The sequence below is a fragment of the Hyperolius riggenbachi genome, chromosome 10 (assembly GCF_040937935.1).
Source record: "Hyperolius riggenbachi isolate aHypRig1 chromosome 10, aHypRig1.pri, whole genome shotgun sequence".
NCBI classification, from domain to species: domain Eukaryota; kingdom Metazoa; phylum Chordata; class Amphibia; order Anura; family Hyperoliidae; genus Hyperolius; species Hyperolius riggenbachi.
The window spans coordinates 274643693-274657389 of record NC_090655.1 but is presented as its reverse complement, the minus strand read 5'-3'; positions in this window follow the sequence as shown (position 1 = coordinate 274657389).

Sequence of the window (13697 nt, the reverse complement as noted above, 5' to 3'; positions counted from 1 at the left end):
TCACTTGAATTTTTCCTAGGTGATATTTTCACAATTTACAAATCAAGTGCCTATTACACCACCAGCAAGCAAGAAAGTACTCCAAATAATTTTGGCAGTACTTTGTCACATACTTTTTTGCAGTTTCTCTATTTCAAAGGGCTAAAAAGTTACAGTATTTTAAATTGAATATGAAAAATGATCTCCTTGGGGAAAACTCAGGAGAAAAAGTAAATTGCATATGGCCCATTCTCTCCAAGGGCTCTACCCCAGTATCTGAGAATGAATCAGATACTAAAGCGCCTCGTGTCTGATGCAAAGGAGAGAATCGCCTGCGACAGAGGATGTCTCCAACATTGTGCTGGGCAGGCCTACTTAGACTGCTGTTAAGTTCATGTAAATTTGGCTCCACCCACAACCATATTCTGTTGTGTAGCCACACCCATTTTCTGTCTGGAGAGCCCAAAAGTGCCCCTGATCTCTTAGGATCCTAGCAACACCCCTGCACCCATGGTACAGATTTGCCACTGAGGGGGCACAGCTTCAGTGATCAATCTGGCCCTTGGGTGGTGGGAGCACGAGGTTGATTGACGCCAGTCAGTGGACAGGTAAATAAGTGAATTTGACGTTTTAATTAGTTTTATGTTTTGGAATATGTTCTCTCAATAAAGTTGGAGTATAATAGGCTACCTATGAGGTGTTATTAGTATTCTGTGAGCTGAACATGGAAGCTTCTTTTTGTAAATATTCATGTTTCTCCATGGGAGCCATTATTGTTTTGGTTTCTTTGCTCTGATCTTTTGTATTATTGTGGTGGTAGCCAGTGTCTGGGGTAACTGAAGCAGCATGAATTGGCATATTTCTGGCATCAGTCTGTGACATCAGCGGCGGCACGCTGGTAGTTACTAACCCACCTCTCATTCATTTTTTGAAAACACAGTGAGATGATTGACGTTATCTGGTGACAGACGTGGTGGATTGCCTGTGACCACACCACCAGCAGCAGCACTGAAGGGTCTGCAGACAGATCACTGGATGCCGGGCAAGAAAGAACTTGAATGGCATGCTGTGCCAATTGTGGGCAGATGCCAAGCCCATTCCTCCAAAACTGTATGGGGTCACCACTGCCCAGACATGCCTCACCATCACCACCGGCAACAACAGAGGAACCTGGATTATCATGTGCCATTAATGTTAGGTATTGTATGTGGATCTGGCCCAGTGATTAAGGTGTGTCAGACAGTCACAGTAGATTTATCCAGGCAGCCAGAAGGTTTCCCTGCCTGGGCCAGTAATGGGAGATGTGTGGCCTTCCTGGTGCTGGTACAGCTGGTAGTAGAGGAGGTGGTGGTGGGTGTGGCCTGGTGCGGGTAGAGCTGGTAGTAGAGGAGGAGGTGGTGGATGTGGCTTGGTGCTGGTAGAGCTGGTAGTAGAGGAGGAGGTGGTGGGTGTGGCCTGGTGCTGGTAGAGCTGGTAGTACAGGAGGAGGTGGTGGGTGTGGCTTGGTGCTGGTAGAGCTGGTAGTAGAGGAGGAGGTGGTGGGTGTGGCCTGGTGCTGGTAGTAGAGGAGGAGGTGGTGGATGTGGCCTGGTGCTGGTAAAGCTGGTAGTAGAGGAGGAGGTGGTGGGTGTGGCCTGGTGCTGGTACAGCTGGTAGTAGAGGAGGTGGTGGTGGGTGTGGCCTGGTGCGGGTAGAGCTGGTAGTAGTAGAGGAGGAGGTGGTGGGTGTGGCCTGGTGCTGGTAGAGCTGGTAGTACAGGAGGAGGTGGTGGGTGTGGCCATGTGCTGGTAGAGCTGGTAGTAGAGGAGGAGGTGGTGGGTGTGGCCTGATGCTGTTGCAGCTGGTAATAGAGGAGGAGGTAGTGGGTGTGGCCTGGTGCTGGTAGAGCTGGTAGTAGAGGAGAGGATTGTGGGTGTGGCCTGATGCTGATAGGTTTGGTAGTAGAGAAGGAGGTGGTGGGTGTGGCCTGATGCTGGTAGAGCTGGTAGTAGAGGAGGAGGTGGTGGGTGTGGCCTGGTGCTGGTAGAGCTGGTAATAGAGGAGGAGGTAGTGGGTGTGGCCTGGTGCTGGTAGTAGAGGAGGTGGTGGGTGTGGCCTGGTGCTGGTAGAGCTGGTAATAGAGGAGGAGGTAGTGGGTGTAGCCTGGTGCTGGTAGTGCTGGTAGTAGAGGAGGAGGTAGTGGGTATGGCCTGGTGCTGGTAGAGCTGGTGATAGAGGAGGAGGTAGTGGGTATGGCCTGGTGCTGGTAGAGCTGGTAGTAGAGGAGAGGATTGTGGGTGTGGCCTGGTGCTGGCAGAGCTGGTAGTAGAGGAAGAGGTGGTGGGTGTGACCTAGTGCTGGTAGTAGAGGAGGAGGTAGTGGGTGTGGCCTGGTGCTGGTAGAGCTGGTAGTAGAGGAGGCAGTGGGTGTGGCCTGGTGCTGATAGAGTTGGTAGTAGAGAAGGGGGTGGTGGGTGTGGTCTGGTGCTGGTAGAGCTCATAGTAGAGGAGGAGGCTATGGGTGTGGCCCGGTGCTGGTAGAGCTGGTAATAGAGGAAGAGGTTATGGGTATGGACTGATGCTGGTAGAGCTGGTAGTAGAGGAGGAGGTGGTGGGCGTGGCCTGATACTGGTAGAGGAGGAGGAGGAGGTGGGTTTGGCCTGGTGCTGGTAGAGCTGGTAGTAGAGGAGGAGGTGGTGGGTTTGGCCTGGTGCTGGTAGAGCTGGTAGTAGAGGATGAGGAGGTGGGTTTGGCCTGGTGCTGGTAGAGGAGGAGGTGGTGGTTGTGGCCTGGTGCTGGTAGAGGAGGAGGTGATGGGTGTGGCCTGGTGCTGGTAGTAGAGGAGGGAATCTCCATTCTTGTGTAGATTGTGGAGGGAATCTTCACACAACCGGTCACAGAGCACTCTGGTCAGGTGAGGCTGTTTAACACCAAGTGCTTTTCTGCAATATTATGATCACTAGCGTTTTGAAAAGATTGGTTAATCTAATCATATGGCTATTTTAATTAATAACCAGTTTTTAGTGGTGCGCTCCTTCGGGAATCCAATAATAGCAGTGTTCCAACACTTTTTTTTAGTTCTGCTTGGATCGCTTTGACCTAAAGCTAGGTGTCACCCTTCAATGTAATAATAGTAAATAATTGATCTAGCGCTTAACAAGTCCACATGTGTCAATCTACGCCTTCACAGTTCCAATACAGTTCAACAGGAATCTTGGCAATAATAGTCTCTGAATGCGCTCACCAGATTTGAATGCTAATCAGTTACAGATCAGCTAATGCGTTTTTGGCCCAGCCAGCTTGTTGTCTCCCAGACCGTATCTTGAGTAGCTCAAAGAGAGGAGAAAAAAAAACATATATGGTGTAGTATGCTGGAACAATTTCCCCCAAAGACTCCATACACATACAATGCGCTCACCCAGTGGCGGACATACGGCCGTGCAGGCCGTACCGCCGCACGAGGGCCCCTGAAGTTCAGTTGCTTCAGGGGCCCATTAAGTATTGCTGTTTTTTTTTTTCCTGGGGGCCCCCGACTCCAATCCTCCCCCCCTGACCTCGGGGCCCCCCCTCATGCGGTGGTAGAGCGGCAAATACAGGAAGTCTCCGGGGCTCCAGCAGGTGCTAGAGGCTCAGCCGCTTGGTCTCCGATGTCTCTCTCCTCTGTATACTGCTCGCTACTAAACCAGGAAGTAGCGAGCAGTATACAGAGGAGAGAGACTTCGGAGACCAAGCAGCTGAGCCTCTAGCGCCTGCTGGAGCCCCGGAGACTTCCTGTATTTGCCGCTCTCCCGCCGCGCATACCGGGAGGGGGGCCCCCGAGGTGAGGGAGGATAGGAGTCGGGCCTCCCACCCGGATAGCTACCCACCCACCCGGCTACCTACCTACCTACCTACCCACCCGGCTACCTAACCAACCACCCGGCTACCTACCCACCCACCAGGCTACCTACCTAAAGACCCACCAGGCTACCTACCTACCCACCCACCAGGCTACCTACCTACCTGGCTACCTAACCATCCACCCGGCTACCTACCTACCCACCTACCAGGCTACCTACCTAACCACCCACCCGGCTACCTACCTACCGGGCTAGTTACCAACCCACCCACCAGGCTACCTACCCACCCACCTACCTACCCACCCACCAGGCTACCTACCCAGCCATCCACCCACCAGGCTACCTACCCACCCGGCTAAACTCACCCACCCACCAGGCTACCTAGCCACCAGGCTACCTACCTACCCACCCACCAGGCTACCTACCTACCTACCCACCCACCAGGCTACCTACCCACCCACTAGGCTACCCACCCACCCGGCTACCTACCCACCCAGCTACCCAGCCACCCACCAGGCTAAGGGCTACCTACCTACCTACCCACCCACCAGGCTGCCTACCTACCTACCCACCCACCAGGCTACCTACCTACCCACCAGGCTACCTACCTACTAGTGTTGGGCGAACAGTGTTCGCCACTGTTCGGGTTCTGCAGAACATCACCCTGTTCGGGTGATGTTCGAGTTCGGCCGAACACCTGGTGGTGTTCGGCCAAACTGTTCGCGTTCGCCCGAACTGCCAAATTACTAGCCGAACAGGGCCCCTGTTCGGCCGAACAGGGCCCTGTTCGACCGAATACGGCCCCCCTATGGGGTCGCAGGCATAAGGGGGGAGCATGCCCCGATCGCGGGGGGGGGGGTCGGAAATTCCCCCCACCCCCTCCGCTAGCGCTCCCCCCTCTGCCCGCTTCCCCATACAAAAGTTGCAAGAAGTACCTGTGTCCGGGTGGTAGTGGGTGGCTGTCTGGCTGGCAGTGGGCGGCACTATGCAGTGACTAAATGAGGAGGAGGAGTCCGGAGAGTGACGCGTTGAGGGAGGCCGGGCAGCGGGCGGTTCAGCAGTACTACTGCTGAACCGCCCGCTGCCCGGCCTCCCTCAACGCGTCACTCTCCGGACTCCTCCTCCTCATTTAGTCACTGCATAGTGCCGCCCACTGCCAGCCAGACAGCCACCCACTACCACCCGGACACAGGTACTTCTTGCAACTTTTGTATGGGGAAGCGGGCAGAGGGGGGAGCGCTAGCGGAGGGGGTGGGGGGAATTTCCGACCCCCCCCGCGATCGGGGCATGCTCCCCCCTTATGCCTGCGACCCCATAGGGCCCCTACAAGCGGGATGTTCGGGGAGTTCGGGGTTCGGCCCGAACATGCCGAACATTGCGGCCATGTTCGGCGAACTTTCCCGAACCCGAACATCCAGGTGTTCGCCCAACACTACTACCTACCCACCCACTCACCAGGCTACCTATCCACCCAACCACCCATGGGAGCTGCACGCCAGATGGAGGCTGGGACAGGAGGTCTGCTGCTGCAGGTGAGTAAATGTTTTTTTTTTTTAATTTATATTAGCAGGTGTATGTTCTGGGCAGGTCTGCCACATGATTGCATGTATTTTCTGGGCAAATCTGCTACATGATTGCATGTATTTTCTGGGCAAATCTGCCGACATGATTGCACGTATTTTCTGGGCATATCTGCCGACATGATTGCACGTATTTTCTGGGCATATCTGCCGACATGATTGTACGTATTTTCTAGGCATATCTGCCGACATGATTGTACGTATTTTCTGGGCATATCTGCCGACATGATTGCACGTATTTTCTGGGCATATCTGCCGACATGATTGCACACATTTTCTAGGCATATCTGCCGACATGTTTGCATGTATTATCTGGGCATATCTGCCGACATGATTGCACGTATTTTCTGGGCATATCTGCCGACATGATTGCACGTATTTTCTGGGCATATCTGCCGACATGATTGCACACATTTTCTAGGCATATCTGCCGACATGATTGCATGTATTTTCTGGGCATATCTGCCGACATGATTGCACGTATTTTCTGGGCATATCTGCCGACATGATTGAATGTATTTTCTAGGCATATCTGCCGACATGATTGCACGTATTTTCTAGGCATATCTGCCGACATGATTGCATGTATTTTCTGGGCATATCTGCCGACATAATTGCACGTATTTTCTGGGCATATCTGCCGACATGATTGCACGTATTTTCTGGGCATATCTGCCGACATGATTGCACGTTTTTTCTGGTCATATCTGCCGACATGATTGCACATATTTTCTGGGCATATCTGCCGACATGATTGCACGTATTTTCTGGGCATATCTGCCGACATGATTGAATGTATTTTCTGGGCATATCTGCCGACATGATTGAATGTATTTTCTGGGCATATCTGCCGACATGATTGAATGTCTATCCACACCCATTTAGGTCATAGGGGCCCACTGCTGGCTGTGTCCGCCACTGCGCTCACCAGATGCTGTGGCCAATCTGTCTTAGATCAGCTATTAAGCTTTTGGCCCGGCCAGCTTATACCTCTAGTTTTCAGTTCTTCTTCTCAAAGTCGTATCTTTATTAACTCAGAGAGAACAGAAAAAAACATATATGGTGTAGTATATTACATCAGTTTCCACCCTAGGTGTACATACACATACACTGCGCACTCACCAGATATTGTGGCTAATCCAAATTAGATCAGCAGTTAAAGAGAATCTGTATTGTTAAAATCGCACAAAAGTAAACATACCAGTGCGTTAGGGGACATCTCCTATTCCCCTCTGTCACAATTTCACCGCTCCTCGCCGCATTAAAAGTGGTTAAAAACAGTTTTAAAAAGTTTGTTTATAAACAAACAAAATGGCCACCAAAACAGGAAGTAGGTTGATGTACAGTATGTCCACACATAGAAAATACATCCATACACAAGCAGGCTGTATACAGCCTTCCTTTTTAATCTCAAGAGATCATTTGTATGTTTCTTTCCCCCTGCAGCTATCTTCCACTGAAGTGTCAGGCTTTTTCTTCCTGCAGAGTGCAGACAGCTCTTCCTGTATGTAATTCCTCAGTATGTGAAAGCCCAGCCAGCTCAGAGGAGGATTTATCCAGATTGTAAAAGATAATAGAGCAGAGAGAACCTGCCATAATCTAAATAACACACTGGCAGTGTGCAGAGAGGGGCCTGGAGGGGGGAGATGCATCACAGAACCACAACACTGAAGAACTTGGCAGCCTTCCAGACACAGGCTGACAAGTCTGACAAGAGAGAGATAAGTTGATTTATTACAGAGATGGTGATAGTAGAACGTGCTGCAGTAAGCCAGAACACATTAGAATAGCTTTTGGAACTTGTAGGATGATAAAAAACAGGATGCAATTTTTGTTACGGAGTCTCTTTAAACTTTTGGCCCAGCCAGCAAATCTCCTCTTTTTCAATGGTTCCTCATCAGCTCCAGCATATGTGAGAAAAAAGAACACATCTATGGTGCAGTATGTTCATCCAGGTTTAACACCAAAGTGCAATCATCCACCTCAGCACCACCAGTGTGACCCCACACCAGACAATGTTAAAGCCTCCCATCAGATGCAGTAGCCAGCCCAGTACAAACCAGCCAAATTTCACTTTGTATCACAAACTCAACTCCTCCTCAATGATAGGACACTTTCAACTCAAAGAAAGGTTCCCATAGTGTAATACTGTTTATTCTAAAAAGATAAAATTAGTAGTGCACTTACAATATCCACATATCTTTGCGCATTAAAAACAGTTGCAGCACTTGTCCTGCCAGGGCTCGTCCTGCTCGGCTCCACCCTGGCGGGACGAGGAGACGCTGAACACGTGTGTTGCAACTGTCTTTAATGCGCATAGATATGTGGATATTGTAAGTGCACTGTGCACTACTATTTTTTTTTTTATAATAAACTTGTAACGATTGATGGCAGCACACAGAGAGAATCTGATCATTAATGATCTGCAGAATCATCAACAATACAGATGTAAGCGGTGATGGTTCATTCTTGTGCGCAGTTTTTGTCCTGTTTCTCCTATATAGAGTTGCATTTCATCTTTGCGTTTACCATTTACCTGCATCAGTGTTTTACTTCAGCTCACATCTGGAAATATGCCTGAAGAAGGGGACTAGATCCCAGAAAGCTTGTGCTAACATCTGGAAATATGCCGTAAGAAGGGGACTAGATCCCAGAAAGCGTGTGCTAACATCTGGAAATATGCCGTAAGAAGGGGACTAGATCCCAGAAAGTTTGTGCTAACATCTGGAAATATGCCTGAAGAAGGGGACTAGATCCCAGAAAGCGTGTGCTAACATCTGGAAATATGCCTGAAGAAGGGGACTAGATCCCAGAAAGCGTGTGCTAACATCTGGAAATATGCCTGAAGAAGGGGACTAGATCCCAGAAAGCTTGCATCATTTAACTCTATCAGTTAGCCATTGAAAGGTATTATTTTGTACAAAACGTTGTTTTTTCTACCTATAGAATTTGTTTGGTTAACACCGTACAGAAACTTTTTTGCCACCATCATACAATCTTTAGGAAAAAAATAAGAAAAATGTCCAGCATTCCGAATCGATAAAAAAAAAAATGGAAAATCTGATTCGATTTTTCAGTCGAAAGAAAAAAAGCTTTAGATTTTTTTGGGGAGATCAGATCATATTTTTTCGAATTGCCGCAAAATCGGATCATTTTATTGTATCGTGTGTGGCCACCTTAACCTCTTGACGACCAGCTAACGCCGATTGGCGTAAACTGGTCGTCTGCGGGTTACCATGGAAACGGCCGCTCGATCGAGCGGCCTTTCCATGTCAGTTCACGGAGGGTGTCTCCGTGAACAGCCGGAGAGCCGCCGATAGCGGCTCGCCGGCAAAATGTAAACAGGCGGGGAAGAAATCCCCGCTGTTTACATCATACGGCGCTGCTGCGCAGCAGCGCCGTAAGTCAGATCGGCGATCCCCGGCCTCTGATTGGCCGGGGATCGCCGCCATATGATAGGCTGAAGCCTATCCCACAATGCGCAGGACGGTTATCCGTCCTGCGCAGCCCAGCAAGGGAGAGGGAGGTAAGGGGAGGGAGGAGCGCACAAAACGCTGCGGAGGGGGGCTTTGAGGAGCCCCCCCTGCTACCCACTAATGGCCGGCGGCGATCAGACCCCCCCAGCAGGACATCCCCCTAGTGGGGAAAAAAGGGGGGTAGTCTGATCGCCCTGCTGCACTGCTGATCGGTGCTGCGGGCTGTAGAGCCCACGCAGCACCGATCAGTGAAAATTCCCCTGGTCGGCAAGTGGTTAAGGATCCCTGTATTTGCACAGAAGTATTATGCAGTGTTTTCCTGAATAAAGCATTCCCTGGTTGTGATGTACACAATGACTTCATATGTGACATTCTGCAGCTTGTATTGGATGAAGCGGTTTATTATAAAAAGATCCTTTTACCAGATGGTATATGAGATGTAAATAAGTAATATGCAAATTTACACAGTTTGAGAAAGGACCAATCATATTCCATCTCATCAATGTTGGATAGGACCACTTTCAAACTGCGTAAAATTCCATAAAAAGTTTGCAGAGTTCTGCATCCACTCAGAATTACAGTGGTTTGCAAAAGTATTCGGCCCCCTTGAAGTTTTCCACATTTTGTCACATTACTGCCACAAACATGCATCAATTTTATTGGAATTCCAAGTGAAAGACCAATACAAAGTGGTGTACATGTGAGAAGTGGAACGAAAATCATACATGATTCCAAACATTTTTTTACAAATCAATAACTGCAAAGTGGTGTGTGCATAATTATTCGGCCCCCTTTGGTCTGAGTGCAGTCAGTTGCCCCTAGACATTGCCTGATGAGTGCTAATGACTAAATAGAGTGCACCTGTGGTTAATCTAATGTCAGTACAAATACAGCTGCTCTGTGAGGGCCTCAGAGGTTGTCTAAGGGAATGTTGGGAGCAACAACACCATGAAGTCCAAAGAACACACCAGACAGGTCAGGGAGAACGTTATTGAGTTATTGTAAAACAGGTTTAGGCTACAAAAAGATTTCCAAAGCCTTGAACATCCCACAGAGCACTGTTCAAGTGATCATTCAGAAATGGAAGGAGTATGGCACAACTGTAAACCTACCAAGACAAGGCCGTCCACCTAAACTCACAGGCCAAACAAGGAGAGCGCTGATCAGAAATGCAGTCAAGAGGCCCATGGTGACTCTGGACAAGCTGCAGAGATCTACAGCTCAGGTGGGGGAATCTGTCCATAGGACAACTATTAGTCATGCACTGCACAAAATTGGCCTTTATGGAAGTGGCAAGAAGAAAGGCATTGTCAACAGAAAGCATAAGAAGTCCCGTTTGCAGTTTGCCACAAGCCATGTGGGGGACACAGCAAACATGTGGAAGAAGGTGCTCTGGTCAGGTGAGACCAAAATGGAACTTTTTGACAAAAATGCAAAATGCTATGTGTGGCAGAAAACTAACACTGCACATCACTCTAAACACATCATCCCCACTGTCAAATATGGTGGTGGCAGCATTATGCTCTGGGGGCACTTCTCTACAGCAGGGACAGGGGAGCTGGTCAGAGTTGATGGGAAGATGGATGGAGCCAAATACAGGGCAATCTTGGATGAAAACCTCTTGGAGTCTACAAAAGACTTGAGACTGGGGCGGAGGTTCACCTTCCAGCAGGACAATGACCCTAAACATAAAGCCAGGGCAACAATGGAATGGTTTAAAAGAAAACATTTCTATGTGTTAGAATGGCCCATTCAAAGTCCAGATCTAAATCCAATCGAGAATCTGTGGCAAGATCTGAAAACTGCTGTTCACAAATGCTGTCCATCTAATCTGACTGAGCTGGAGCTGTTTTGCAAAGAAGAATGGGCAAGGATTTAAGTCTCTAGATGTGCAAAGCTGGTAGAGACATACCCTAAAAGACTGGCAGCTGTAATTGCAGAAAAAGGTGGTTCTACAAAGTATTGACTCAGGGGGCTGAATAATTATGCACACCCCACTTTGCAGTTATTGATTTGTAAAAAATGTTTGGAATAATGTATGATTTTCGATCCACTTCTCACGTGTACACCACTTTCACGTGGAATTCCAATAAAATTGATTCATGTTTGTGGCAGTAATGTGACAAAATGTGTAAAACTTCAAGGGGGCCGAATACTTTTGGAAAGCACTGTATTTGCATCTGATTGACCATCACCAGTGATAGACTACAGACCTGCAATGTTACAGAGAGCTCTGGCTACAAACACTGAGCTTACACGGGCCTCATTCATTATAACATTGCAATGTATTTATTACAGTAATCTGATTGATGCAGGTAATAGTACATCTTACATCCCTTGCAGAGGAACAAAACACGTCACACTGTGGGAACAATATACAGCAGATCTTCAGCACATTATCCAGAGGAATAACTTTATTAGCAGCTTTACTCACAGGACAGATACTTGGAGATGCATCAGATTTCCATTCCAATAGGATTTATATTGTTACATAGTGAACTCAACTTGCCTAATCTCCATGCCCCCAACCAGTGACTAAGCATTAACTGGTACTCATACTGTGCTGTGTGATCTCCATGCTCCATCCAGTGACTAAGCATTACCTGGTACTCATACTGTGCTGTGTGATCTCCATGCTCCATCCAGTGACTAAGCATTACCTTGTACTCATACTGTCCTGTGTGATCTCCATGCTCCATCCAGTGACTGACTAAGCATTACCTGGTACTCATACTGTGCTGTGTGATCTCCATGCTCCATCCAGTGACTAAGCATTACCTGGTACTCATACTGTGCTGTGTGATCTCCATGCTCCATCCAGTGACTAAGCATTACCTGGTACTCATACTGTGCTGTGTGATCTCCATGCCCCCACCCAGTGACTGACTAAGCATTACCTTGTACTCATACTGTGCTGCGTGATCTGGTTTTCTTGTATTCCTGTATTGTCATATTGCTGTATGTCACCCCTAAATATTGTCTGTAACCTAAACTAATGCTCAGCGCTGCGTAATATGTTGGCGCTTTATAAATACAATAATAATATTTGTGCTGGAGTATAATATGACCTGGGAATACATCTGACTTCTAATACCTTATCTATTGCTATCATATTTATAGTATTATTTAGCATGTAAAATAGTTGCCAATCTTCCTCTGTGAGGGTGTAACAATATAGATCTATAACGTTACCCCTAGAATTATGTAGAGAAGTCAGGAGATCCCTGGAAGATCCCGTCACAGTCACAGTAATCCATTCTCTCTTAATATCAGTCCTGGGAGCTCCTCAGCAGCTCAACTAGCCAGCCAGTGGAAGATTACACCACAACCAACAATTAAATAAGCCCCCAAATTTTTTGAAATAAATATCAGAATCTTATAACATGACTGATTGGCATCACTGACACTTCTCCAGCTCTCAGGCAGTACTGAGCCAGACCCCTCAACATCCCCAGCATTGTCTCCCCTTACCTGATTACCTCATTCATTCAGCCCCCCACATCATAGGCTTTCCGGGTCCCAGCTACTCACTGTGTCAGGTATCACTTTGTCCATTTAAACAGTTCCATTATTTTACACAATACAGAATGAGGGGTTTACCATTCAATAAAGGATCCCCATAACTTGGAGAACTTTGCCGAGGCCTTGGTCTTATTCTGCTCAGCATCAACCATAGCAATATACATCAGGGGATGCAAAGCACCCACTAATTGTCTCTGGGAGGGGGTAAAGACTGGACCTGCTGTTTCAAAATACTCTTTTTGCAGCTTATATTATGAAATTCTCCATGGACTGTGATGGTCAGAGCAGATGTCCGCTTGTTTCTGGTGTGGATTTGGATGAGAAGGTCCTGGATAGTGTCAGTTGTTGCACGTTAGCAACAACACTATCCTGCAGATTCATTTGGGATCCAGTACTGGCATGTATTGGGAAAAGGGTGGGCCTTGCACGCCACTCCTCCAGGTCCAGGCCTGTGTCTGGCAGACGGAGGGTTAACTGGCTCACCTGTGTGATTTGCATAAGAGACTGCATCACTCAGTATGCAGTGGGCTGTGTGTGGAGCAAGGAGCTCCTGAAAGGCTGTACAGCCAAGAGAGAGCTGCCAGGCCTATTGAAGCAGAGAAGCTGACAAGCCTGGTACTTTGCAGAGAGAGAGAAAGGCTGCAAAGTCTGCGTGTAGCAGAGAAGCTGTTTGAGCTGCTGGAGGGGATTTGGACTCCAGTACTGGGAATTCAGGAGAAGCCTGGGTAGGTGAGTGTCACAGGACTGCCATTAGGCCTGTGGCACGGTGTCACTCACAAGCCAGTGTGGCTGTAGAGGGCAAGAAGCCTGAGCTATGGTTGGTACAGATACAGAAGGCTTTATATCCGGTGTGTGACTACAACCCTGTGGTGGATTTTATTATTGTTTGGACATGACTGAGTCAAAGCCGATATTGTTTTATTTTAACCCTAAAAAGACTCACTGTCTGGTATGTTGTGACCCTTGTGCTTTGATCTCCTCTACTAATATGAGCTAAACACCAGAACTTCCCCCAGAATATCACAGGACCTCTGGGCCTGGTCATCTGTCTCCTCAGAAGGATCACAGCCATGAAATAAGGCCTCCCAAGGATTAATGCTAGGTACACACGGTGCATTCCCGCACTCGATGCGCCCATCGATTCCCGACAATTAGATTATTTCCAACATGTCCGATTCGCGTTTCGATGGATCGTTAGGTGGATTTGGCATACTTGACATGACAATCGACCTAAAAATCATCGAAATGCGCTTGGATATAATCGAATAGTCGGGAATCGAGCGGCGCATCGAGTGCGGGAACGCACCGTGTGTACCCAGCGTA